We start from the raw sequence: 26,295 nt of genomic DNA, 5'->3' as shown, positions 1-26,295 counted from the left end.
AAAATAATCCTCATGTGAAAAATAAAGAAATTGGTGTTTTTATTTGTGGCCTTGAGCAGTTGTTCACAAACCAGGAGGATCATCAGGTTTGGCTGAGAAAAAAATTTTAAAAACGCAGACTCTGGTGCCTATGTTTAGATTTAGATTCAGTGCATCTAAGAGATTGTGTGTTTGCCAGAACTGAACCACTCATAAAAGCCTAACAGCAAAACAGTGATTGTGACTATTAAAGAGTCCTAAGGAGAAACCTTGGTAAGGTTGACCAGCAGACCCAAGCACAGCCCGGGCAGGGAAAAGCACTCAGGACAGAGGGTCTGAGGGGATCCTGTTTTCTTGAAGAGGAATCAGATCCAGCAGGACTCTCAGTGTAAGAGCGGGGGGAGACTAACTGCCACTAAGTGTCCTGCAAGCTCTGTTTGGAGGACAAGTGACTTAACATCTCTGAGCTTCAGAATACTCATCTATAAAGTGGGAGAACTCAGGCCTAACGACTGACATTATTGAGCAGAAAGCACCTATGACAGCTCTTGACACAGAAGAATCATTGTTAGTTATCACCCTATTATTATTTTCTCTTCCTCACTCAGCTTTGGGGACATTATTCCAAGCCAGAGCATAAGGCACTACAGAAGCACCTGCCTAGCGCCCCCACCTCCCTTACCCCTCAGCACCTGGACAGCAGGCTCACAGCCTCATGTCCTCTGCGGGTGACAAACTAGGTTAATCACTGCACCTTTGGTAGAAAAGTAAGATAGCAGCTTTCACTAAGCTCTGCCCTCAACTCGCTACATGACCTTGAACAAGCCTCCTGCTTCCTTCCCTTGGTCTTAATATCTAGCCCTGCTAAATGGGCACAAATAGAACCTGTTTAGCCAGAAGCTCTAATGAAGAACCCAGAACAGTGAGTGAATGTGAAGGCTGACACCACTCAGAGATAATGAGCCAGCCTGCCACCGTCCCCAGGAGCCTTCTATCCCTGGTCAGGGAGGTAGCTGGCACCCACAAACTGCTGCACTGACCTTCAGCTAATTGGAGGCTTAAGGACAGATGACACCAGGTTTCTGGGAAACAAAATGATGTCTCCAGCCCCAGAGCTCTGTACTGAGGGGGAGGAAGGGTAGAAAACTACCCCAGAGTAATGCCAGCAGGTTCCTGGGGGCAGCTTATCCAGCATTACTGGAACTCGAGCCGCCACCACAACACATCAGGGAGCAAAGGAAACAAGCAGGGCTGAGGGTGGAGGATGCCCCCAGCCCAGCCGGCCAGCTGGCACGATGCGCTGGAACTGAGCGTGGCCAGCAGGATGCACAGCGAGAAGGCAGAGGCACTGAGGGAGCCAGGGACTCGGGGAGATTCTCAGGAATTCGGGGAATGACATCTAAAAGGAAGTGTGTCTTGAAGGAAAGGTAATGATGCAAAATGATGGGGGAGGACCCCAGATGTATGTGTTTCAACAGATTGTCACAGGAGGGACACACAAATGTCACCAGCGGAGGAGGCGGGCTTGCGGAAGGGTAGAGGGGTCTGTGGAAACGGAGCTGGAAAGAAAGATAAGGGAGGAGGGTGCCGGGGCAGTTAACAGAAAATTAGGTTTCCCAAACTCCCATTAAAGGAGTAGGGTGGAGTGGCTACCCCTTCTCCACAGAGAGGAAAATTCTAGATCTTCACGCTGATGTTTTCCTCATTTAAATTTTCTCAATCACTTCCATGTAAACGAAGTATGTCAAACACATGGGAGTTCATGCTTCTAGCTTGAGCCAAGCTCTGAGTTTCCTGTGTTTTCACTGGCTAGTGAAGGCAGGGTGGAGATGGGAGGGGGTGGGAGTGATATGATGTCACAAAAGATGTTGGTGGCCCTCACCTGCTAATTGTGTGTTCCTCACTGCAGCAGCTCCTGGCCAGAGCTCCAAGGTCCAAGACTAAGTAGAGGCGAGGATACAGCCCTAGTGTTAGCTACTTCTTTCCACGGTGGGAGCCACATCATTGGAGCAACTCCTTTGGCTGCATTTTGTGGATTTAATTCATACCAAATTAATTTACATGTCCTTAAATATTAAACAGTCTCAAAAGGTAAACATGCCCAATTCTATCACTTGTTCATGTTTGCTGTCCCATCAGATTTGCGGCTCCCAGGGGCAGCTCTACATACCTCCCTCCCACCAGGGGCTTTGAACAATAGCAGTCACACTCCTCCATCTGTGCAGACCCCAACAGAGCCTCTGTGCACCAGCACTCTGTCAGTGCTTTCGGGTAAAGATGGCATTTTAAAGCTCTGTTTTCCCCCAAGAGTCTTCTCCGGGAAAAGGAAAGTTCTGAAGACTAGCAATGCCGGTGATAAAAGAAAACACACACAAGGCTCCAGTCTGCCGCGGGAAACGCCAAGATGCTGGAGTGACCAGGAGCTCGGCCAGCCAGAGTGAAGGAGAGCCATTGTTCTTCTCGGCACGAAGGACGGCCCGCACCACGCAGTGCCTCTGCCATCCTCTGAGCCCACGTTCAGCTGCAACTTCCCGGACCTCACAAGCCTGCATTGGTCAGGACTGTGTTTGGCTGAGAGCAGCAAAAAGCCCAACTATAACGGCTAAACAAGTAAGGTGCTCATTCGTCTCCAGCAGCCAGAAGTCGGGAGATAGTAGTTCAGGGCTGCTCCCATGGTGCCTAGCATCTCGATCCCCCATCTGTGCACATGGCTTTTGTCTCTTGGTCATGAATGCAACACATCCCTGCATCATGTCCCCATTCCAGGAAGGAAGCAGGGTGAAGACCAAAGAGCTTCCTTTTCAGAGGGCATTATCTCCACTCAAAAAGAGGTCTTCCCTTTGACTTGTGCCTATATATCAATAGTCAGAATTGTCTCCCGTGGTCCTCTCTAGTGGCAAGGGAAGGTGGAAATTTAAGTATTTCTCTCTCCACTCTTTATAATAAAGGAAGAACAGAGAGGGTCTTTGGAGTGGATGTTGAGCACACCAACCTGCATTATCTGAGTCATACACGCAGGTCACAAAAGGGTTTTCATACCCCCCTAAGACGGATGGTGTGGGGTGCCTCTTCATCGCCTGCTCTCTCAAAATGTGAAAGGCTGTGGAAAAATATACTCCAGACTCAGAAGAGTCTCTCATGCTCTCAAATTGTCCCTTCCCGTTTAATATGCTGAGTCATTTTTTATAGGTATTCTCTCATGCCTTCCTCACTACAGTTCTCTAAGGCAGGGATCATCTACTCCACTTTCACAGATAAAGGAGGAGAGGCTCAGAGGTTGTATTCCTTGCCACATGTCCCATGGCTTATACATGGTAGAATCAATCGGGCTCTAAAGCCAGGTTTCTCGTCTCCGGCCAGTGCTCGTTTCATCATGCTGGTCACTTTCACTGTGCCGCAGGCCTGGCCATGGCTGCTGAAGCCCCCCCTCCCCTTCCTGCTTATGGTCCTTTCCCATTTTAAAATGTGGATTAATGAAAGGGAAGATAGGCAAATGCCATAAAAGGTTGAAAAGCCTCAGGAACCTGTTGCCAACAGAGCGGGCCTCTTGGTAGGATGCTGTCCCAAAGCCCACCCAACAGAGGCTCTAAAAAGACAAATGCAAGGAGAAAAGCTGCCTTCCAAGGTCACCCCTCCCGTCTCCCTTACTCTACCCCTCACACGGCAGGGACAGACTCGAAGTTCTCCACATGTCCCCAGCTCCCCCTGCTGCACGGACGCATCCTGCCCCGGCCGGCTGCGTCCTCCTCGGTAGAGCGCTTGTATCACTGCACGGTGCTTGCTCTGCCACTGTTCTGACTTCCACATGGGGCCCTTCCCTCCTTAAGAAAAAGAATTCTATCTAACTCAGTATTTCCCAGCATCTAGCACGGTGCCTGCTCATAGTTAGTTCTTAATTAAAAAATGTTCAAATGAAAGAATGCACAACATCAGTCATTATAGTGTCTATACGTTTCTTTTTACCCTCTCTAGCGTGGGAAAGAAAACAGCTGGCCACTCCTCTGGATGCCCAGTTAGGACTCCACAGGTCCCAGGGAGGGTTGAGTCAGGGCCATTCAGCACAAACCCAGACATTTCTTCAAATGCAAGAAGAGCCCGGGGAGCTTGAGGTCTACGGCACTGGGGGTGAACTTCCCGTATTTCTGTGGTGGATGGGGTGTGAGGAGAGGAAAAGGGGCTCTGAACTCCTGGCAGACAGAACTCTTGGTGCAAGGAAAGCAGAGAAGGGAAAGGGAAGAAGGCCAGCCTCGGAGCAGCAAGGGGTGACTGCCCGCACGCACTGCAGTGCCAATGCTCCACCAGGCCCCGTGCAGGGGTCAGCGTCAGCCACACAGGCATTCCTCACTTGGCTTCAAAGTGCCTCTGCGTCTGGCCTTTCAGGCCTTTCCTTAGCTGCCTAAGTCTGCCCCACTGCCTTGCCTTGAGCCTCAGCACCTGCCCCATTCTTGTCCCTGATTCACTCCTAGCACTGATCCATTACTCCAGCGGTTCTCAACCTGTGGGTCGTGACCCCGGCAGGGTCAAACAACCAAAACACAGGGGCCCCCTAAAGCCATCGGAAAATACATATTTATTATGCAATACATTTTTAAATAAAATATGTATTTCCGATGGCTTCAGGCGACCCCTGTGTTTTGGTCGTTTGACCCTGCCGGGGTCGTGACCCACAGGTTGAGAACCACTGCATTACTCCCATGAACTTCCTGACTCTGCCTGAGGCCTCACAATCCATTCAGGCCCTGCCCTCTGCAGCCTACAGCCACCATGGATGGAGGAAGAGGATGCAGAAGCCAACGGAGCCTCAGAAGCAGCTGTTCCCAGCCTCTCCGGAGTCAATAACCCCTTTGAAAGCCACAGGCTTCCATCCATCAATTACACATATACAAACAACCACAAAATTTCCCACAATTATAAGAAATGCACAGACCTCCAAAAAAGCCCACTCATGGATCCAGAATAAGAACTCCTGGCCCAGAGAAGGTCACGCACCACTTCTGTTTTAGGGCTGTTGCCCTCCCTTGGAGAAGCTCCCAGGAGCTCAGCCAGGCAACTCAGCCTGTCCTCCCTCTGGGGAAGGGTTTGGAACAATGTGAACACAAACTGTCTCTTTGATCCCTCCCATCTCAGAAGCCTCTAATGAAACACTGAGCCCTTACTGTGTGACAAGCTGTGGGAAGCCAAAGCACTTGACATATATATTGTGGAAATCTAATCTTCATAATAAATTTGTGAAGTTCAAATTGCCCCATTTCAGATGAGGAACTCAGGCTTAAAGAAGTGAAGGAATTGGCTGTGGTCACACAAAGAGTTAAGGAGTGCAGAGTCAAGCCAGGCTGGGGCAGGGTCCACGCTTGCTCTTGTTAGCAGCACACTCTAGAGCAGGGGTCTCAAACTCAACTCAGCATGTGGGCCGCAGAGCAAGATCACAGCCTTTCGGCAGGCCGCACTAGGTCTACAAAAAGCAACTGTTACGCAACACTTTTCAGTGTCACAAAATGACCAGAAACTGTAGTTCGTGGATTAGACTGCGGGCCGCACAAAATTGTTCGGCGGGCCGCGAGTTTGAGACCCCTGCTCTAGAGACTTCCCAAGGTTAGGTTACCTTTAGGAGTAAACAAAAGAAAGCTCCCTTCATCATCCAAAACCTACCCACCTCATTAATCCATGCTGCACACAGCCTTTCATTCCAGTCAGAAAGCTAGCTAAAAAGAGAGTATCTGGTGGGTATGCATCTGTTTCTCTGGCTTTGGATAACTGTGCTGTTTCTCTGGAGAGTTCATGGAGCTGTCACCTGACTCAGGGAGTGGGAACCGGAAGAGAGGTTCAGGGGGCACTCCAGCAGGACATAGGGAGAACAGCTAAAGGGGGGGGGATGAACGTGCAGGGCAGCATCTCTGAAGATGTCATAAGGACAATTAGCTAGCAGATGGAAGGAACATCCCTAGATAAACTGCATAACAAGAACAAATATATAAGACTCCTGGTAAGTTTCTTCCTGTTCACAGCACTGCAGGGGCCCGGCGTCAGAGCAGAGGGTAAGCCCTGTCCTGTCCGGTACCTGCTGGACAGCTGGAGCAAGCTGGGGGTTGGGAATGGCATTTAGAATGGACTGTCTCCACATGTTGTCTCCAGGCTATGAGAGAGGCTGAGGCTGGACAGGAGGGTGAGCCAGGGAGGAAACATCCAGGAAAAGTGTCACCCATAGCTGGAGGAGGGCCATCGCTGGGAAGGCCAGGGACATGGACAAAGTCAAGGTATGGTTTGGCAGAATCTGGAATCCAGGGGACAAGAGCAAGTGAAACAGGTTAGGAGCAGATGAGGGAACAGGAGAAGACCACACTCTGGGTGTCTGTTTACAACCAGCACCGGGGCCTGATCCCAGAGGCCCGAGGCAAGGGCTTGGTGAGCAAGAGGCCTGGTCTTGACTGAAGGACCTGGAGAATGTGGGCACTGTTACCAGACATCACGGATATTCGGGAAACTCAGTAAAAAAATTATCACACAGAATGTAAATAAAAAGCTTAACATGTCATGACTCTGCAGAATACCATGTTCTTCTAAGATAGAATGACAGAAGCCACATTTAGTCAAGGATGTAGAAGCAGGTAAGGATTAAACACCAGTTTATATTATTTTTAATTTAAAAAACCCTAACTGTCCAACAATAAGAAAGCAGTTAAATAAAACATGGTACTGGGGTGTAATTGTTAGGTGTGTAGGATCTGAAATCAAACAGCCTAAATTAAACCCTGGCTCTGCTACTCAAGAATGTGTGACCTTTTGAAAATTGCTTAAATTCCTTAAGCCTTCATTTTCTTGGTCATAATTATAGTAGCAGCGTCTTGGTATTTTAACCTAGTACAATGCTTGATCTATTCCTACAGTATCTGTTTAGCAAAAAATCATTCAATAAATGTTAGCCAGGAGTACTGTTGTCATTATCAGGATGCATCAATAAGGCAAAATACTACTGAGCCATTAAAAATAATTTATAGAAATAGAATGATATTGAAAGATGTTTTTAATTGAATGATACTAAACAAAGAATGTGTTTTGGGTTTCAAAAAGCAGATTATAGTATGTATACTTTATTTTTGTTATACATATGTTTATATATTTTTATTATATGTGTATGTATTTAGACGATTAAGAAAATGAAATGAAGATTTGGAAATAAATAGCCAAGGAGAACAGAAAAGTACTTTTTGCCCTCAGAAATGCAGGAAAAAAAGGCAAACATCAATAAAGCCAAAAAAAAACCTCTAACGGAATGTGCTCCCCAGGAATTTCTTTGATGTGAGTTTATAGAAAATTACTGGCTGTCACTGTGTCCCCAGCCCCCACCTGCCTTCTTTTCTCTAGTCTGTGGTCTGTGAACTGGGACCTGGGCCTCTCCAGCCTCAGAAATAGGCGGCAGCCGTCCGTGGTTATCAGTGTTGTCAATACCACTCGTGGGAAAGCAGCTCACCTTTACTCAGAGCCCTACATATACCCGACTGGACTTTATAACAAACCTGAGCATTGTCCCTGAGAACAACTCCACCTGTAGCTTGTCAGCCTGAGCCCCATATGGGCCAGGAATTAAACAAGCAAATCAGGAAATTCACTCCGACCACACAAATCCAGAAGAGGACCATGCACACTGTGCAGACGTCACTGAGGTTCTTGATATGCTCAGTAGATTCACAGAAAACACCCTCACCCTTTCCCATTTATTCCCATTATTCAGAACGGACAGCTGGGGACAGAATTCCATGTTCTGAGAACAAAGCTGGTGATGAAAGAAAAGTTCCTGGGTTCTTTCCCCTTTAGCTCTGTGGAGCTTTGCTTCCTCCCAAGGCAAAGAGCACTTTTGACAAGAACCAAAACAATTGTGGAGTGCACTACAGTGCAGGTGAGTATGATACAAGTGTCTGAATTAGATTTCCGGCAGGCTGGCAGGCCTTTGCTGGCTTCTGCAGCTGTCCCTTTGTGCGGGAGCACGGACAAAGCACCCCGCGCTCCCTGCTAACCTCGGTTCCTCACTGTTATCCAAACAATGGAGTCAAGAGGTAGATGAGAGTGGAGGCAAAGACAGGGCTCTTGCGGAGCCGATTCTGTGCCCAGGAATAAGTTGCCAGGGGCAGCGAATCAATGAGGCCTTGTATTTTCGGACCTTCCCCTTTCACGGCAGTAGTTCAAGACAGGTGGCTCTACAAGGCCCTTGAGGAGGAGAAAGAAGGAAGAGATTTCTTCCATCCCCCCACCCTGCCTACACAGGATAGTCTCAAGAGGAGGTACTGGAAATGTCAACATGCCCTAATACGGCCCTTAAAAAAATCAGAGCTCACTCCCCAGGATCCCCACCCCACCACTTACAAAGCACTTCTACAAGCGCCATCAGTGCGAGCCTTCCGACAGAGAACCGGGCAGCTCTGGGCTTGCTGCAGCCTTCTGACAGAGAACCGGGCAGCTCTGGGCTTGCTACAGGCGGCCTCCCGAGGAACATGGCACATGTGATGTCCTGAGTACAGTGAGTGACTGTGGGGCGGGACTGAGGCCCCGTGAAGTCTGCGGAGCTCGCAGAGGCTTGGCTAGGCTCCAGGAGGGAACCTGACTGACGTGGGGCCACAACACAAGTCCTTCCACAACTTCGGAGTGTGTGTCCAGAGACAGTGAGGGAAGCATTCACTTGTTCCACTTAGCTGTGCGTTCATCAGTCGCTTCCCATATGTGCCCCAAACCAGGAGGGGAGCCCGCAACCTTGGTGTTCTGGGATGACACCCTAACCAACTGAGCTAACTGGCCAGGGCCTCTCCTTAAGTCTTAACCAGCTCACTAATGTTTTTCCCCAAGTCTCTTCTAGTAGTATTAACAAGCCAATTTTGCAAACAGAATCTAAAGGTGTTTTGGCTTCACAAACATCTGCATTAGTCTGCACTATTTGCAACAACCACACATGCATATTCTCATGCTTGTCAATCCCCCAACCTCCCACCCCTACCATCACTACATTTTCTCCCTGACATTCAGGTCTACTAGCTTAGGGTCCTCAAACACCTGTCCTTAGCAAACATATTCTTCCCAACACACAACCCTCCTTCTGTGGAGCTGCAGATCAAGGCCCACTCGGAAGGGAACGGGGCCAGGACGACAGCTGAGAGGTCACACTGACCTGCAAGCTCTGGCAGGCACCTGGTATATAAGACCCGGGCTGGGGCAGGCTCAGCACCCCACAGGTTCAGCTGCACCAGGAGATGCAACTCCAAACTCCACTCAGACTCTGACTCCTCTATTCTTGTAGGGCGGGCCGTTTACATTTTCAGTAATATAGAGAGGCAGCTTTAACAACAGGTAACAACCCACAGCAAGTGCTTACATGACGATTATTCACGTCAGTCAGTGCTCACCCGGGAGAAAGTTTGCATCCTAACGGGAAGAAATAAGGCGGTTACTCTTTCAGATACTGCATTTCATTCCAAGAAGTGGGTGGGTAGTACTATCATTACCACCAAGAAACTGGGGCCTCGGGGAAACTCCTCACCCCCATCCTCACACAGCTAGGAGAGAGACAAGACTGAGCCAGGACTAGCCCCAGGCCGGCCTGGCCCCAGAGCCCCGAATCTGTACCCTGCTTCCCCTGGAGCGCCTCCCATCTCCTCCGGTCCAGCCTGAGTCCTGCCCGCGTGGCTTCGCTAGTCTGATGCCATCACAGGGAGAAACTTTTGGGGCGCAATCCAGCTCATATTGATCTTTCCCTCTCTGCTCTTTGATGACCCTCACAATCAGAAGGACTGCACCTAGCCAGTGAGTTTTTAATCTCCTGCTCTCCAACTGCCCCCCTGCGTGCTCCTGGCTTGCTGACGGGCCCCTGCTCTCAGGTCATTTCTGCTCCCACTCCTCCCGCCGCGCCATGGGCACCGGAAGCACTCGGCGACCGCCTGTGGAGCAACTAGATTGCGAGATACAGATGCAAATCTTAGCCGCCACCCTCTTTTAAGAATACAGAATTTCAGAAGTCAGAGGTCTCCCAAATTCTACCTTTGTGGTCCCTTTCACAAGTTAAAAGTAAATGGTTATAGTTATAAAGAAATGGGAAAATGCTTCTGATAAAATGTCAAACTAAACGAGATAGGATACAAAAATAGATATACTGTGTGAACTCAACCATGTAAAAATTCATAAAAATACTGGAGAAAATATATTAAAGAAAAAAGGAAAATAAAGACTGGGAGGAAATATACCAAAGGTTAAAAAGGAGCTACTGCTGGCAGGGAAGACTATGAAAGATCGCTATTTCTCCATTTAGTTTTCTGTCTGTCTTTTGGAAATGCCAGAAGTAATGCCAGAAGTTCCACATGAAAGGAATACTAGAATGAATGCTAAATTGGATTCTATTTGTAGAGGAGGTTGTGGGAGTGAGCATGGGAATGAGCTTGGGAGTGGAAAGGTGTATGCAATTAATTAAATTAGGCAAAAATATTAAAAGAATATAACATTCAGGGTCGAACCAGATAAACAATAATCACCCTAGGAATTAAAAACAGGGAATTCAATGCAGGAAACTGGTTACCCAAGTCCACGAAGAGCTAAGAAGTCCAACGGGTTGGGGCGGAAACCCAGGGACTAGCAGGAGCCTGCAGAGCCCGTGGAAGTGAGACAGGGGGGAGGAGCTGGAAGCATCAACTCCCATATGTGCCTTGACCAGGCAAGTGCAGGGTTTCGAACCGGCGACCTCAGCATTTCCAGGTCGATGCTTTATCCACTGCGCCACCACAGGTCAGGCAAACCTGTGGAAATGAAACCGGAGCCAAGCCTCGTTCCCTCGCCCCGAACACGCAGTGCTCAGAGAAGGAGAGTGAGAGTCCTGTTTCCTCTTCCATCCCTGCTTTCCATCTTTGGCCATTGCTTCCCACAAACCAAACCCAGCTGGGAGCCAGCTCTTCAGGAGCCCCGAGATGTGGTCTGCAGGGGGCAGTGCCCGGTGAAACAGGGCAGAACAGAAGCTGGGGGAAGGCAAACTGCCAGGGCCAGCAGGAAGGGGTTAAAATTAGATCAAATGTCAAAGAGATTCTAGGTCAGATCAACAAAGAATAAAAATCCACATGGTGACAATTTTTTGGAGAATATAAGTTTTATATGTGAATACATACAATTAATTCAAGGCAAATGCTTGTTCTCATTTAAACCAACTCTAAATATCAGCATTTCCAAAACGTTTCTGTTGATTGGAGTCCCCTGTTTAAACACATAGGCTCCAGGCCTCTCATCCAGACATACAGATTTGAGCTATGAAGATCTGATGTGGGAGATTAAAGATGGAAACAAACTGTTTGCTAGTCTTCCCAGGAAGAGACAGTCTAATCTCCTTCCTTAGAATCTGGGCTGACCTTAGTTACTTGCTTGACCAACAGAACACAGTGAAAGGAACACTCTGGGACTTCTGAGGCCTTGTAACATCTCCCCAGGGCCCTTGAAATACACTGAGAAAGCCAGCCACAACCTGGCAATATGACTACTCTGAGATCACGGTGCTGTGAGGAGGCCCACACTAGCCATGTGAAGAGACCATATGAAGAGATGAAAATGGCTGGCCAGGCCAGCTGTTCTCCAGGCCTCAGGCATGGATGGAGCGCCCGCTTAGACATCCCAGCCCCAGCAGATATGATGTGTGTATATGTGGGGGGAAACTAGCTATAGGCAAAGTTGAAGCCCCAAACATACGGCCCTAATGCACCTGTCCCAGCCATCTCTAACAATTGGTGCCACCCCTCCAATCATTGTGGGGTAGAGATAAGCCACCCCCACTGAATTCTTGACCCACAAAATCATGAGAATAAAATGGTTGTTGTTTGTTGTTTCGTGCCATTATATATTAGGGTCAACCAGAGGTAAATGGCACACCTGCTCAGTGATTTAACAGTCTTTAAATGTGATCTTGTCTGCGCCCAGTCTCAAGCTGGACTGTACTCCAAGTCACCTGCCCACAGATGAGTGCCAGGATTGGTGATGGTGGGAAAGAGAACAAGTACGATCATGCAGAGAAACGACAATGCTCGGAGGTATCACCATGAAGGGAGGAAGTCAGAGGCCCTGGAAGGGTTCAGCAGAAAAGTAGGCAGAGCCCACCACCCCAAGCTCCCTGTTCGTTTTAGCCTCTGGACTTGCACACAAACTCTCTGCCTAGACAGACGCCCTCTGTTCTTCCCATTGCTTCTCTTCTCCATCCCACCCTTCACCGCCTTCCAACTCTGTTTAACAGTTGTTTCCTGGAATAAGGGATCTGAACTAGTTCAAATTAGTAATTTCCTCCATTTTCTCAGTGCCGTGCACAGAAATGGGGAAAATAACTGTAGAATAAAACGAAATAGTTTGGGATAGTACTTTGTACTGTAAAGCACTATTTAAAAGTATATGTATGTTGATTTTTTTTTTTTTTTGTATTTTTCTGAAGCTGGAAACAGGGAGAGACAGTCAGACAGACTCCCGCATGCGCCCGACCGGGATCCACCCAGCACACCCACCAGGGGCGACGCTCTGCCCCTCCAGGGCGTCGCTCTGCCGTGGCCAGAGCCACTCTAGCGCCTGGGGCAGAGGCCAAGGATCCATCCCCAGTGCCCGGGCCATCTTTGCTCCAATGGAGCCTCGGCTGCGGGAGGGGAAGAGAGAGACAGGGAGGAAGTGGAGGGTGGAGAAGCAAATGGGCGCTTCTCCTATGTGCCCTGGCCGGGAATCGAACCCGGGTCCCCCGCACACCAGACCAACGCTCTACCGCTGAGCCAACTGGCCAGGGCCTATATGTTGATTTTTATACATTCTTTCAGGTAACATTTTTCCAGAGTCAAGAACTGGGTGATCACACAGAGAAGCATTTCCCTCTCCTGCTTCCTGTGGCTCTTTCAAATCTCCCAGAATCCCTCGCACACTTCAGGAATATGACCTGACATCACTGACAGTATCAAGTCACTTTCAGACTTGAACACCATGGATACTTGTCCTATGTCTTAGAAAACTCTCCACGCCACACCAAGGTGAACAGGCAGGCTCTCCCTTCCCAGGGGCATGAGTGAGAAGACTGGGATAGTCTCATTGCAACACCTACTCGCTGGGAGGCCTGAGGTGTTAAGTATTACATGATTCTCCATGGTGTCTTCCATTTCTTCACATCTTCTGAGCAGAGGCCCTGAGAGTTTTTGCTTAGACTACCTTTTCAAGGATGTCATATAGCAAACAGCCGTGGAAGTGTCATATAGCAAGCAGCTGAGGGCAGCAGATTTGTCTGCTGACCAGTGTAACAAAGATAATGCCTCCCCCTGAGACAAAGGTGGGAAGATACGCTTGCAGCCCCTTTTCAAGACGGGTTATCTGAGGCCGGGATTCCCCAGCTGTGATGCACACCCACTACGTGGACAGGATTCACTGGGCCCCTCGGCCCTGCCCCTGTGGGACATGGGGATAGAAGGTGCCAACAAGAATACGCTGAACTTCATGCTCCCTGTCTTGCCAGGAGTGATTCTGTCGTCTGTCTCTGACCCAGGGGCCTCCTAACTTTTGCCAGCATCCATGAAAAGATGGCAGGTTCACTTGTTCGCTTGCAAGTAGGTAAAACCTCACGCCCTTCCCAGTTCTTGATACCAGATAATAGAGAACACCCTCCTCCCCTCCAGAACACTAACTCCAGCCTCTCTCACTTTTCTTGTCCAAAGTACTTCCTTCTGCCAGACCCTGATTACAAAACCTACTGTCTGTGCAGGCACAAAACAAGAGAAGCTGAAGGTAAATGTAATTAAGAGACTAATTCAAGTGCTAGACACCAATTTCTGTCAGAACCAGCCGTGCTAAGGGGATCATTTGGTTAGTAATGATACTAACTAAAGCAGCTTTTGCTCTGAAGGAAAATATTTTCAGGAATATCTTTTTCCTTACAGAGCTTTTCTCTACCACAACCCCTGACCCCCCCCCCCATGGCTGTTTTCTTTCTGTCTGAAATGCCCACATCCTCCAGTCCCTTATCTCTACTACTGTAGAACCCGATTTATCTTAAACACTGTGGACTCAACCCTAGCTACAAGTGAAAACATGACTCCAGGCTCCAGGCTGGAAATCCTCATTAATTTCTCTGTAGTGGGGCCTAAACATGGGGCTTTTAAAACGCTTTCCTAGGAGAGTCTATTTGTAGTCAGGGTTCAAAACCTCTTGTCTATCTACCCTAATGGAAATACAAGCCAGGTGAAAATGCCCAGACTGGGGAGATTTTCCCCATATTGCTCTGCTCCAACACCCTAATGGCCTCATTTAGTTCTTCCAGCTTCAACCATAAATCTTAAGAACTGTCCCCACCTTGTAATTCTCTAATAATCACAATAGGAATCGACTCCCACAATATAGACTTCATGGTCCCATTCCCTTTCTTTTACTCCACCTTGGCACTCCACTTAATCTATTTACAGTTATCTATGCATCAATCCCTGTGTGCCTTGCTAAAGATACCTTTAGAAACAACTAGGTTTCTCGTGGCTTATTACTCGGCCATTCCTGCTCAATTCACACTTCTCTCTGCCTCCATCTCTCAGCACCCAAGTCTTCAGGGGAACAGACGCCAGGTGAAGATACCCTTTCGTACCAGAGGCTTAAGAACTTTGCTAATACCGTGGAGTCTGAACAGCGGCCGTAGGTCCTTGCCTCTCCTTCCCCGCCATGCCCTGAGTGAACAGGGTGCTGCGGAAGCCTCGAGATACTAAACCCAGCAGGTTTCATATGGAAGGCCCACCTTCCTCTCCTTCCCTCTGCTTTCGAGGGTACCATTTGGGTATCTTTGAGTATATAACATTTACTTTTATACCTGAGTATGTACAGAGCCTCAGTTCCACATCCTGGAAGCAGGAATCTGTCTTCAAAGATGGTGCTACCCACACGCTCCATGTCCTAATTGCTGTGCCTTTCCTCAGGACACTCCCCCCCAGGGCGAGCTTGGGGCAGCGCGGCCACGTCACCGAGGGCCATCTATGCAGATACTAAATTGTGAACTGTTTCCTCCAGCATTATTTTCCTCTTCTGCCATGCCCCCCTCCCAGAATATTCACACACTCTCCCCAGAGTCACTTCCATTAAAACCCCCACTGAGCAGGGATCTGGTGTGCTCAGGCTTGGAGCACTGATAAGGCATTGCACGGGAAACAGCTTATGTCAAAGGAATGAGTTACTGTAATGATTGAAATGTGGGCTGTATTGAGCTGCAAGGGCAGATTTTCTAAGGGGATGGTGAGGTTTTGATTCCTAGGAAAAAGGAACAAGTTTATTAGCCTCAGCCCTTGCCTAGTAAAGATATAAATTATGGGATGGTAGAGATCTCAGTATTTCATTCAGTAAATAATAAGGCACCTGCTTACAACAGGCTCCGGTTGGCCACTGTGTGGAGTCAGTGATGTCTAAGGCAAGTGCCTACCACAAAAAGCAATCACATGTTAAGAAGACTTTTGGAAGATGTATGAATGACCAATAAGCACACAAAAACATGCTCAACATCATTAGAGAAATGCTCATCTAACCTACAATCAGATAGATGCCACCTCACCTTCATTAGGATGGCTACTATGAAAAAAAAAAAAGAGAGAAAGAAAACAATAGATGTTGGCAATGATGGAGAGACTTAACACCCTTGTGCACTGTTGGTGGGAATATAAAATAGTGCAGCAACCATGAAAACAGTAGGGTGGTTCCTTCAAAGAATTAAAAATAGAATTACCACATGATCCAGCAATTCCACTTCAGGGTATATCCCTCAAAGAATTAAAAGCAGGGTCTCAGAGAGGTAATGGTACACACATGTTCATATCAGCATCATTTACAATAAAAATGTGGAAGCAACCCAAGTATCCATTGAAAGATGAATGAATGGCCATGGCCAGTTGGCTCAGTGGATAGAGCGTTGGCCCAGCACACAGATGTCCCAGGTTTGATCCCTGGTCAGGGCACACAGGAGAAGTGACCATCTGTTTCTCTCCCTCTCCACCTCCCTCTTCTCTCTTTCTTCCCCTCTGTAGCCAGTGGCTTGATTTGTTTAAGCATTGGTCTCAGGCGCTGAGGATAGTTTAGTTGATTTGAGCATTGGCATCAAATGGGGACTGCTGGGTAGATCCTAGTCAAGGCACATGCAAGAATCTGTCTCTCCGTCTCCCCTCCTCTCACTTAAAAGGAGAAAGAAAGAAAGAAAGAAAGAAAGAAAGGAAGGAAGGAAGGAAGGAAGAAAAGGGAAGGGAAGGGAAGGGAAGGGAAGGGAAGGGAAGGGAAGGGAAGGGAAGGGAAGGGAAGGGAAGGAAAGAATGGATAAGCAAAATGCAATATATACCTACAATATTATTTGACCCCAAAAAAGAAGGAAATTCTGACACATGTTTACAACATGGATGAACTTTGAGGACATTAGGCTAAGTGAAATAAGCCAAACACAATAAGACAAATATTATATGACTCCACTTAGTTGAGGTACTGAGAGTAGCTGAAATCATAGACACAGTAAGTAGAATGGCAGTTGCCAAGGACAGGGAGGAGGAGAGACTGAGGCTTTACTGTTATAGAGTCTCAGTTTTATAAGATGAAAAGAGTTACAAGGATGGGTAGCTACACAACGTTATGAATGTATTTAATGTCACTTAAATGTACACAAAATTGTACATTTAAAATGGTTAGGATGGCAAATTTTGTTACATATATTTTACCACAACAAAAAAAATTGGGGATAAATTAAGACTTTTGGCCTGACCAGGCGGTGGCATAAGAGTATGAATAAAAGTGTCAGACTGGGATGCGAAGGACCCAGGTTCGAGACTCCAAGGTTGCCAGTTTGAGCGCGGGCTCATCTGGTTTGAACAAGGCTCACCAGTTAGGACCCAAGGTCATTGGCTTGAGCAAGGGGTCACTCAGTCTGCTGTAGCCCCACGGTCAAGGCACATATGAGAAAGCAATTAATGAACAACTAAAGTGCCGCAACAAAAAACTGATGATTGATGCTTCTCATCTCTCTGCATTCCTGTCTGTCTGTCCCTATCTATCCCTCTCTCTGACTCTAGCTCTGTCTCTGTAAAAAAAAAAAAAGACTTTTAATGGCCAACAGATATATAAAAAGATGCTTATCTTCACTAGCTATTTGAGAAATGCAAATGAAAACTACAATGACATACCTCTTCACACGTGTTAGATTGGCTATTATCAACAAGACAGATAATAACACGTGTTGGAGAGGCTGTGCGCAAATAGGAATCCTCATTCACTGTTGGTAGGAATGTAAATTAGTACAATCATTATGGAAGAAAGTATGGTGGTTCCTCAAAACACTAAGACTAAAACTACCAAATGATCCAGCAATCACTCTACTGGGTATCTACCCCCAAAACTCAAAAACATTGGTATGTAAAGACACATGTCACCACAGCATTGTTCACAGTGGCCAAGACATGGAAACAACCAAAGTGTCCTTCAATAGAGGATTGGATAAAGAAGATGTGGTACATATATACAATGGAATACTACTCAGCCGTAAGAAATGGTGATATAGTCCCATTTATAACAACAAGGATGGACCCTGAGAACATTATACTGAGTGAAATAAGTAAATCAGAAAAAGCTAAGAACTGTATGATTTCACACACAGATGGGATATAAAACTGAGACTCATGGACATATATAAAAGTGAAGTGGTCACCAGAGGGAGAGGATGTGGGTGAGGGGTGGGGGGAAGGAAGTAAAAACGGACCAATATAAGGTGACAGAAAATGATTTAACTTGGGCAATGGTTCTACAAAATCAACAGTTCAAATTCTATAGAAATGTTTACCTGAAACCTATGTACTCTTATTGATCAATGTCACCCTGTTAAAATTAATTTTCTAAATAATATTTTAAAAACTAAAATAATACCTAGTTCTCATTTGCTAGGCATACCTCTAATCACCTTTACTATACCAACTCACTAAATCCTCACTACAAACCTTTGGGATTTGCCCCTGCCATAGCTGCTATCTTACAGCTGGGAGCACTTAAGAATAAAGAAGGTAAGGAATGGAACCAGGATTTGACTCCAGTCAGTCTGGCTCCAAAGTCTAAGAATCTAACTGTTGTGGTGAACATCTTCAAGAGACCAGTGGCACCAAACACCCATGACCTGTGTACTCCTCGTGGGCAGCCCTGTGGGTGGCAGCGTCACTCTAACAGCACCGCCACTGCTCAAAGGAGCTCTGTACCTTCACTGCAGTAACGTCCCTCGGGTCTTGTGAATATCCTCCCACAGTGGGTCTCTTTTCTGATGAAGGAAGGAGGGAAACTCGAGAGTAAGCAGGGGTTCCCAGGGCAAGCCGATGAGGCAGCCACAATAAGTAAGCTGGGCCTGCAAGTCAGGTAACTCCACCCAACATCACTACTGATGTGTGTGACTCTAACAGTGTGAGGCTCTGCCTCTGCCCTCCTAACCTGGCTCAGAGGGCAGTTCCCTTTGCACAGGGGCAGACCCCAAAAATCTGTCCCCAACTCTCTGCTGAAATGCTCAAAATGAGCACCCAGTGGCCTTGAAAGTGGAAGACAGAGGGCAGCTGACAGCAGGGGATGGACATTGCCACCATCTGAGTGCCAGGGCTGAGAGGGGAGTCCTAGACCCACACACAACTCTTGGGTTGCCTTGGGTCTTGCGGGAACCCTCTTCTCCCCCTGGCTGCCTTGTGGGTGTATGAGACGAATCTACCAGTTTTGCCTGGGCCATGGGCATCCCATGTTGAGATCCTGACCTCGGGAACAGGAAGGAAAAAACACTGGAGCAAACTACCAGTCACTAGAGAGCCAGCACCAGACAGAGCTCCCAAGGACAGAGCTTCCTCTGGGAGGATCACAGTGACTAGGACGCAATGCAGAAGCCCTACAATTAGGAGTTTAATTAGAGCTTTGAGAGCAATGTGAAAGCAGGAAAGATATAAAGCTCAAGTTGATTCCCTTTTCTGACAGAGAAGAGAGAGAAATTCAAAAGTAAAGACGGGTGCCCAGGATAAGCTTTTGCCGTAACCATGAGACAAGGTGCTGGCTGGGTCAGCTCCCTCTGAGGCCTCTCACTTTCTTGCAGATGGCCACCCTCTTACTGTCCCTAAGCATGGCTGCCCCTCTGTTCACACGTACTCTTGGTGTCTCCATATGTCCTTCTCCATATGTCCTGCTCTTCTCATAAGGACACCAGTTTTTACCTCATTTTAACTTAATCAGTTCTTTAAAGGTCTTACGTCAAATACAGTCACATTGTGGGGGTTATAGCTTTAACATATGAACATGGGGGACCCAATGAAGCCCATATCATCCTGTGTAACACAAACATATAATATTTTGAACTTTTCTGCCCCTCTTCCCCATCACTTTATTTTTCTTTCTACGTGTTTCACATTCAGCATGAAAATCTTTAGTGAGAAAGAATAGAGGTGAAAATATTTTCGTCAGAACGATAGGACAGCAGCAGGAACCCAGGCAGAAAGCATATCTTTCAGGACCAGAGGCTGACGAGATGGCTAAAACGCCACCTGAAGGAACCAGGTGGGACTAGGCCACCAGACCCCTCAATTTCCTGGATCCTTTTCTTGGTTAATGTTCCCTGCCTGTGGCAAGCCAACTCTAAGATTGGGCCCAACAATCCCCAACTCCTAGTTTTCATGCCTTCATGAAATCCCCTCTCCTTGAGTGTACGCTGGTCTAGTAATTTACATCTTAACCAACAGAATATGCAATGTCACTTCTGTGACCAGGTTACATAAGCCTGTGGCTTCCATCTTGCTAGAGGCGTCACTCTCTCTTTCTCATTGGCATTGATAAAACAAACGGCCATGTCCAAGAGTCCCACATGGCAAGGAACTGAGATCAGCCTCCACCCAACAGCCAACTAGAAACGAAGATCATCCATCTAAACAGCCTTTGAGGAATTGCAACAACCATGCAGGTGAACTTGAGAGTGATCTTTCTCCAGTCAAGTCTTCACATGAGACCCCAGCCCTAGGCCACACTGTGACTGCAGCTTCATGAGAGGCCAGTGAGGCAAGAGACCCAGGAAGCCATGCCTAGACCCCTGATGCACAGAAACTGTAAGATAGTAAATATGTGCTATTTTAAACCATTGAGTTGTGGGGTAATTTGTCACACCGAAAAAGATAAATAATGCATGGCCCTAAAGTCCTCTCTCTAGTACCCAAACATTTGCCATCCTATTGTTTTGACTTCTGACCAACTAGTGTCTTCTAGCATCCACATCTATGTTTAGTTCCCTTAGGGTAATTTTATCTTACACATATTTCCATCAAATAGAGTTTTTCTACTGCAAAAGGCTGCCGTCACAATAAAAGCACTCCCAGGATAATAACTATCAATGTGAAAATATCCAAACTTAGGTTGGTAACAAGAGTCTCATCCCTGATCTGCCACAAGGTCACTGGACCCTGTCCTGAAAATACTTAGAGGCATTTACTCTCCCACCTGACTCAGTTTCTCTCTTTTACTTCTTCCTTCCTTTCTCATCACAGGAAAGATGTTATGCTTCTATATCCATTAGAGGAATCCCTTCCCACCACAAACAGTATTTTTATAGCACATTCATATCCATCCTAGGTCTATCTGCCTCTCTTCTTTATTTTCAATTCTTTTCAAAGTAACTCAAGAAAAGATTTCTTTCTCCCTCCCCTACTTTCTCCTCCCTGCTTTGTTCCATTTATGAGCCAAAAATAATCTTAATGATGGCTGACATAGACCAGTACCATGAATTCACACCTGCCGCAGGAACAAGGCAGAGCCACGGGTTTTGAAGTAAAACAGAGCTAATGAGAACTAGAGATAGCAAAGCCAGTGTGGGATTCAAATAATTCAACAACCAGCTCTCTGCCCTAATGACCGTTTGAAGTATAAAAAAACAATATACCAAAAGGTAGTTTATTATTTCATGCACTTAATACTTAATTAAATAAGAATAAAAGAGGTCCACAAAACTAGATTATGTTATAAGAAAGAGTTTTAAAATATTAATGAAAAAATATTAAATAATACCTGACAAAAAACAATACAAGTTTGTTACCCCCTGGTTGGTTGGAAATTTTTCTCTTTTTGTTATGTTTGTTTACTGAAGTAATAAATGCAAGGAAATTAAAATGTGATATTTTATCAAAGGTATAATGGGTTTTATGAAATGAATATATAAATATTACAAGCACAGTTCTGTCAAATTTTTTTCACCAACAGACGGACTGAATATTACACTATGGGTGCTTAGAATACACTGTTGTGCAGATGAATGTTAAAAAAGAATAAGGAATGTAAATTTGTGATTTCCACATTGGGGAGCTGCCCAGGTGCCCACCTTAGACAGAACCCTGATTACAAGTGCCATTTTAACAACCAGTTACTGAACTCTCAACAAAAAAATTAGGTATCAGCTCTGCCAAACCAGTGTGAACTGGCTGAATCCTACCATGAAGCAAAGCCCTTGAAAGCACCCCAAAAATCAAAATCCAACCCTCTACAAAAGCTTCGATCGCCCACCTCTTCATAGTCTAATTTAATTTAACCTCTTTTTGATCATAAGCAGCTTTCCAGAAAAGGTAAAATAGGACTTCTCTTTGCTGAGGTTTCTGTTACACTTACTTAATATTAAAACAAAGTTGTGCCTGATCAGGCGGTGGCACAGTGGATAGAGAGTCAAACTGGGATGCAGAGGACCCAGGTTCGAGACTCCAAGGTCGCCAGCTTGAGTACGGGCTCATCTGGTTTGAGGAAAAGCTCACCAGCTTGAACCCAAGGTCGCTGGCTCCAGCAAGGGGTTACTCAGTCTGCTGAAGGCCCGCGGTCAAGGCACATATGAGAAAGCAATCAATGAACAACTAAGGTGTTGCAATGCGCAATGAAAAACTAATGATTGATGCTTCTCATCTCTCTTTGTTCCTGTCTGTCTGTCCCTGTCTATCCTTCTCTCTGACTCACTCTCTGTCTCTGTAAAAAATAATAAATAAATAAATAAAAATTAAAAAAAAAACCAAAGTTGTTCTCCAGACACTTCTCCCAAGAAGACATAAAAATGAACAACAGGTATATGAAGAGATACTCATCTTCACTAGCTATTCGAAAAATGCATATCATAACTACAGTGAGCTACCACCTCACACCTGATAGATTGGCTGTTATCAACAAGACAGGTAATAAGTGTGAGGCTGTGGAGAAAAAGGAACCCTCATTCACTGCTGGTGGGAATGCAATTTATCAATAGTACAACCATTCTGGAAGAAAGTATGGTGATTCCTCAAAATATTAAGAATAGAACTACTATATGACCCAGCAATCCCCCTACTGGGTATCTACCCCCTAACTTGAAAACATTGGTACATAAAGACACATGGACCCCCATGTTCATCACAGCATTATTCACAGTGGCCAAGACATGGAAACAACCAAATTGTCCCTCAATAGAGGACTAGGTAAAGAAGATGTGGTACATATATACAATAGAATACTACTCAGCTGTAAGAAATGATTTACACAGTGCCATTTACAACAACATGGATGGACCTTGATAACATTATACTGAGTGAAATAAGTATATCAGAAGAAACTAAGAACTGTATGATTTCACACATAGGTGGGATATAAAACAGACTCATGGACAAAGATTTTTATCTTTGTGGGTACCGGGAAGAGGTTTGGGGGAGAGGAATAAAGAGGGTCAAATATACAGTGACAGAAAATGATTTACTTGGGTGATGGGCACCCAACGTAATCAACAGTTCAAATGGACATAGATAAAAGTGAAGTGGTTGTCAGGGAGAGGGGGTGTGGGGAGGGATGGGAGAAGGGAGTAAAAAGGGACAAATATAAGGTGATGAAAAATTATTTGACTTTGGGTGATGGTTATACAACATAATCAACTGTTCAAATGCTAAAGAAATATTTACCTGAAACCTATGTACTCTTATTGATCAATGTCACCCTATTAAAGTTGATTTTCTAAATAAAATTTTAAAAAATAAATCCTATTTCAAATACACAAAAAAAAGTTGTTCTCGACTTTTCCTTTATGGTTTTAAATGTATGCTCTGTGGTGAGTTATTTTGGGTCTAGCCTGGGAGTATATTTAACCTTTATGCATACAAGTAGAGGGTTTTTTGAGACTAACACAAGCCTAGTGTTTAGATTTAACCATTTGTAAGTTGGAGCCATAGATACGAATGAGGAGAGTGTTGTTTGTTAGAGGAAAGGAAGTGAGAGTGGGGCGGGTATAAACATGGGCACAGGGACCAAGCAGACCTGAGTGGGAGAGCCAGGGGAAGGAAGTGGAACCGAGGAACTAATACGTAGGAGCACGGGGGTAGAGCCTTCCCGTTACCGTATGGAAACCTCACAGCAGTCCTGAGAGCTACATCATCTGCTCTTGCCCCTTTTCAGGTGAGGGGACTCTCCTTAGCGTTGATATGACCTGCTAATAGTTACACAGCTTGTCAGTGGTGGGACCAAGATTCCAACTTGGCTCTTTATGAAGATTCAGAAAGGATCTCCTTGTGACTTCCCCTTACACCCACTTCGTTCTTTTTCTAGGTTAAGAAAAAGGAGGAGGTAGCTTGTCCCACTTTTCCTGATGAAGGTTGGGGGAAGGAAAGGCCAAAGCAGAAGAGTAAACTGGCAGAGAAAATCTGGGGAGTCGGAGAGTTGACACTTCACAAATCATGGAAAACTCGACTGCCTTCAAAGTAGGAGTCAAAGGGCTGGAGACACTGCTCAGGAGCACGAGAAGGACGAAGCCAGGGCAGTCCTTCCAAAAGCCACCAAAGCCTTTCTCGACAGGGGAGGAAACAGAGCAGCTCTGGCAGAGAAGGGCAAAGGCAAGATCAGCAGCCAAGAAGAGCCATAGCTATGAGACCAAGAAAAGCCGAATACCTCACTCCCACCAGTTCACCCAGGCTCACGCTCTGCCGTGTCCTGATCCACATTTGCACGCATGACTGTGGTTAGGGGGAGACTGAGGAAGGGGGGAGCAGTGGCTTAATGAGGAAGATACAACTATGTATCTTGGGCATGTGTTTCTTTAAAGTGTTGCCTCTAAAATGACTGTCTTCCTTTTACTGTTTTCTTAGTGTTGTTTAAACATTACCCTTCCAATAAAGAAGTATATTGTGGCCCCAACCAGAGACATATAAAACCCATACTCATCTTTTATCTCAGGTGAACACTTGGACACCACGGCTCAGACCTGCATGTCCAGTGAAAGAGCCCCCCAGGTGGTGGTGAGGCAAGTGGTCCAAACCACACCTCAGGGAACACTGGCTTGGACTAAGTGGCTCTGGGAAAGCCCACCTGTTACACAGCTTTGTATGGATCAGGTTGGGACTGCTTGCCAAGATATAGGGCTTAGGAAACTGGTACACTTAAGGATAAGAAGAAATTTCTGGGCAACTGGCTGCTAAACCTGCAATTACCTCCAACACACTCCAAATCGACTCCTCACCGAACTTTACAAGCATCTTTTGGCTCAGTGTGAGTCCTTCCCAAGCTTCTGGCTCATTTGGAACCCTCACTTCCCTAATACAGGGATGGGCCAATGTAGGTTTACAGTTGTATGAGAAACAGTTTCTTTTTTTATCTTATTTTTATTAATTTTAATGCAATGACATTGATAAATCAGAGTACATATGTTCCGAGAAAACATCTCCAGATTATTTTGACATTTGATTATGCTGCATACCCCTCACCCAAAGTCAAATTGTCTTCTGTCACCTTCTATCTGATTTTCTTTGTGCCCCTCCCCTCCCCCAACCCCCTCCCTCTCCTTCCTCACCCCCTCCCCACCCCTCCACCCCACTCTCTGTTACCATCACATTCTTGTCCATGTCTCTGGGTCTCATTTTTATGTCCCATCTATGTATGGGTTCATATAGTTCTTAGTTTTTTCTGGTTTACTTATTTCACTCCGTATAATGTTATCAAGGTCCATCCATGTTATTTTAAATGATCCAATGTCATCATTTCTTATGGCTGAGTAGTATTCCATAGTATATATGTACCAAAGCTTTTTAATCCAATCGTCATCTGATGGACACTTGGGCTGTTTCCAGATCTTCGTTATTGTGAACAATGCTGCTATTAACATGGGGGTGCATTTCTCCTTCTGGAACCGTTCTATGGTGTCCTTTGGGTATATTCCTAAAAGTGGGATGGCTGGGTCAAAAGGCAGTTTGATTTTCAATTTTTTGAGGAATCTCCATACTGTTTTCCACAGAGACCGCACTAGTCTGCATTCCCACCAGCAGTGCAGGAGGGTTCCCTTTTCTCCATATCCTCGCCAGCACTTATTCTGTGTTGTTTTGTTGATGAGCGCCATTCTGACTGGTGTGAGGTGATATCTCATTGTGGTTTTAATTTGCATTTCTCTAATGATTAGTGATGTTGAGCACTTTTTCATATGCCTGTTGGCCATCTGTATGTCCTCTTTGGAGAAGTGTCTATTCATTTCTTTTGCCCATTTTTTGATTGGACTGTTTATCTTTCTGGTGTTGAGATTTACAAGTTCTTTATAAATTTTGGTTATTAACCCCTTATCAGACATATTGTCAAATATGTTCTCCCGTTGTGTAGTTTGTCTTTTTATTCTGTTCTTATTGTTTTTGGCTGTGCAAAAGCTTTTTAGTTTGATATAGTCCCATTTGTTTATCCTGTCTTTTATTTCCCTTGCCCGTGGAGATAAATCAGCAAATATATCGCTGCGAGAGATGTCGGAGAGCTTACTGCCTATGTTTTCTTCTAAGATGCTTATGGTTTCACGATTTATATTTAAGTCTTTTATCCATTTTGAGTTTATTTTTGTGAATGGTGTAAGTTGGTGGTCTAGTTTCATTTTTTTGCAGGTAGCTGTCCAATTTTCCCAACACCATTTGTTAAAGAGGCTGTCTTTACTCCATTGTATTTCCTTACCTCCTTTGTCAAATATCAGTTGTCCATAGAGCTGTGGGTTTATTTCTGGGTTCTCCGTTCTGTTCCATTGATCTATGTGCCTGTTCTTATGCCAGTACTACGCTGTTTTGAGTAAATGGCCTTGTAGTATAGCTTGATATCATGAAGTGTGATACCTCCCCCTTTATTCTTCTTTTTTAAGATTGTTGAGGCTATTCGTGTTCTCTTTTGGTTCCATATAAAGTTTTGGAATATGTTATCTATATCTTTAAAGTATGTCATTGGTATTTTAATTGCTATTGCATTGAATTTATAAATTGCTTTGGATAATATAGACATTTTAATGATGTTTATTCTTCCTAATCATGAGCACGGTATATGCTTCCACTTGTCTGT

General features: G+C 45.7%; 1 protein-coding gene across 23 annotated transcripts in view; it reads right to left on the bottom strand.

The window, feature by feature from the left end:
* KALRN (kalirin RhoGEF kinase) overlaps nt 1-26,295 on the bottom strand; it is a 735,103-nt gene that overhangs the window by 564,111 nt on the left and 144,697 nt on the right. The gene's annotated exons all lie outside the window — the stretch shown is intronic.

The sequence above is a fragment of the Saccopteryx bilineata genome, chromosome 8 (genome assembly GCF_036850765.1).
Source record: "Saccopteryx bilineata isolate mSacBil1 chromosome 8, mSacBil1_pri_phased_curated, whole genome shotgun sequence".
Taxonomy (NCBI): Eukaryota; Metazoa; Chordata; class Mammalia; order Chiroptera; family Emballonuridae; genus Saccopteryx; species Saccopteryx bilineata.
This window is presented reverse-complemented; position numbering and strand designations above follow the sequence as displayed.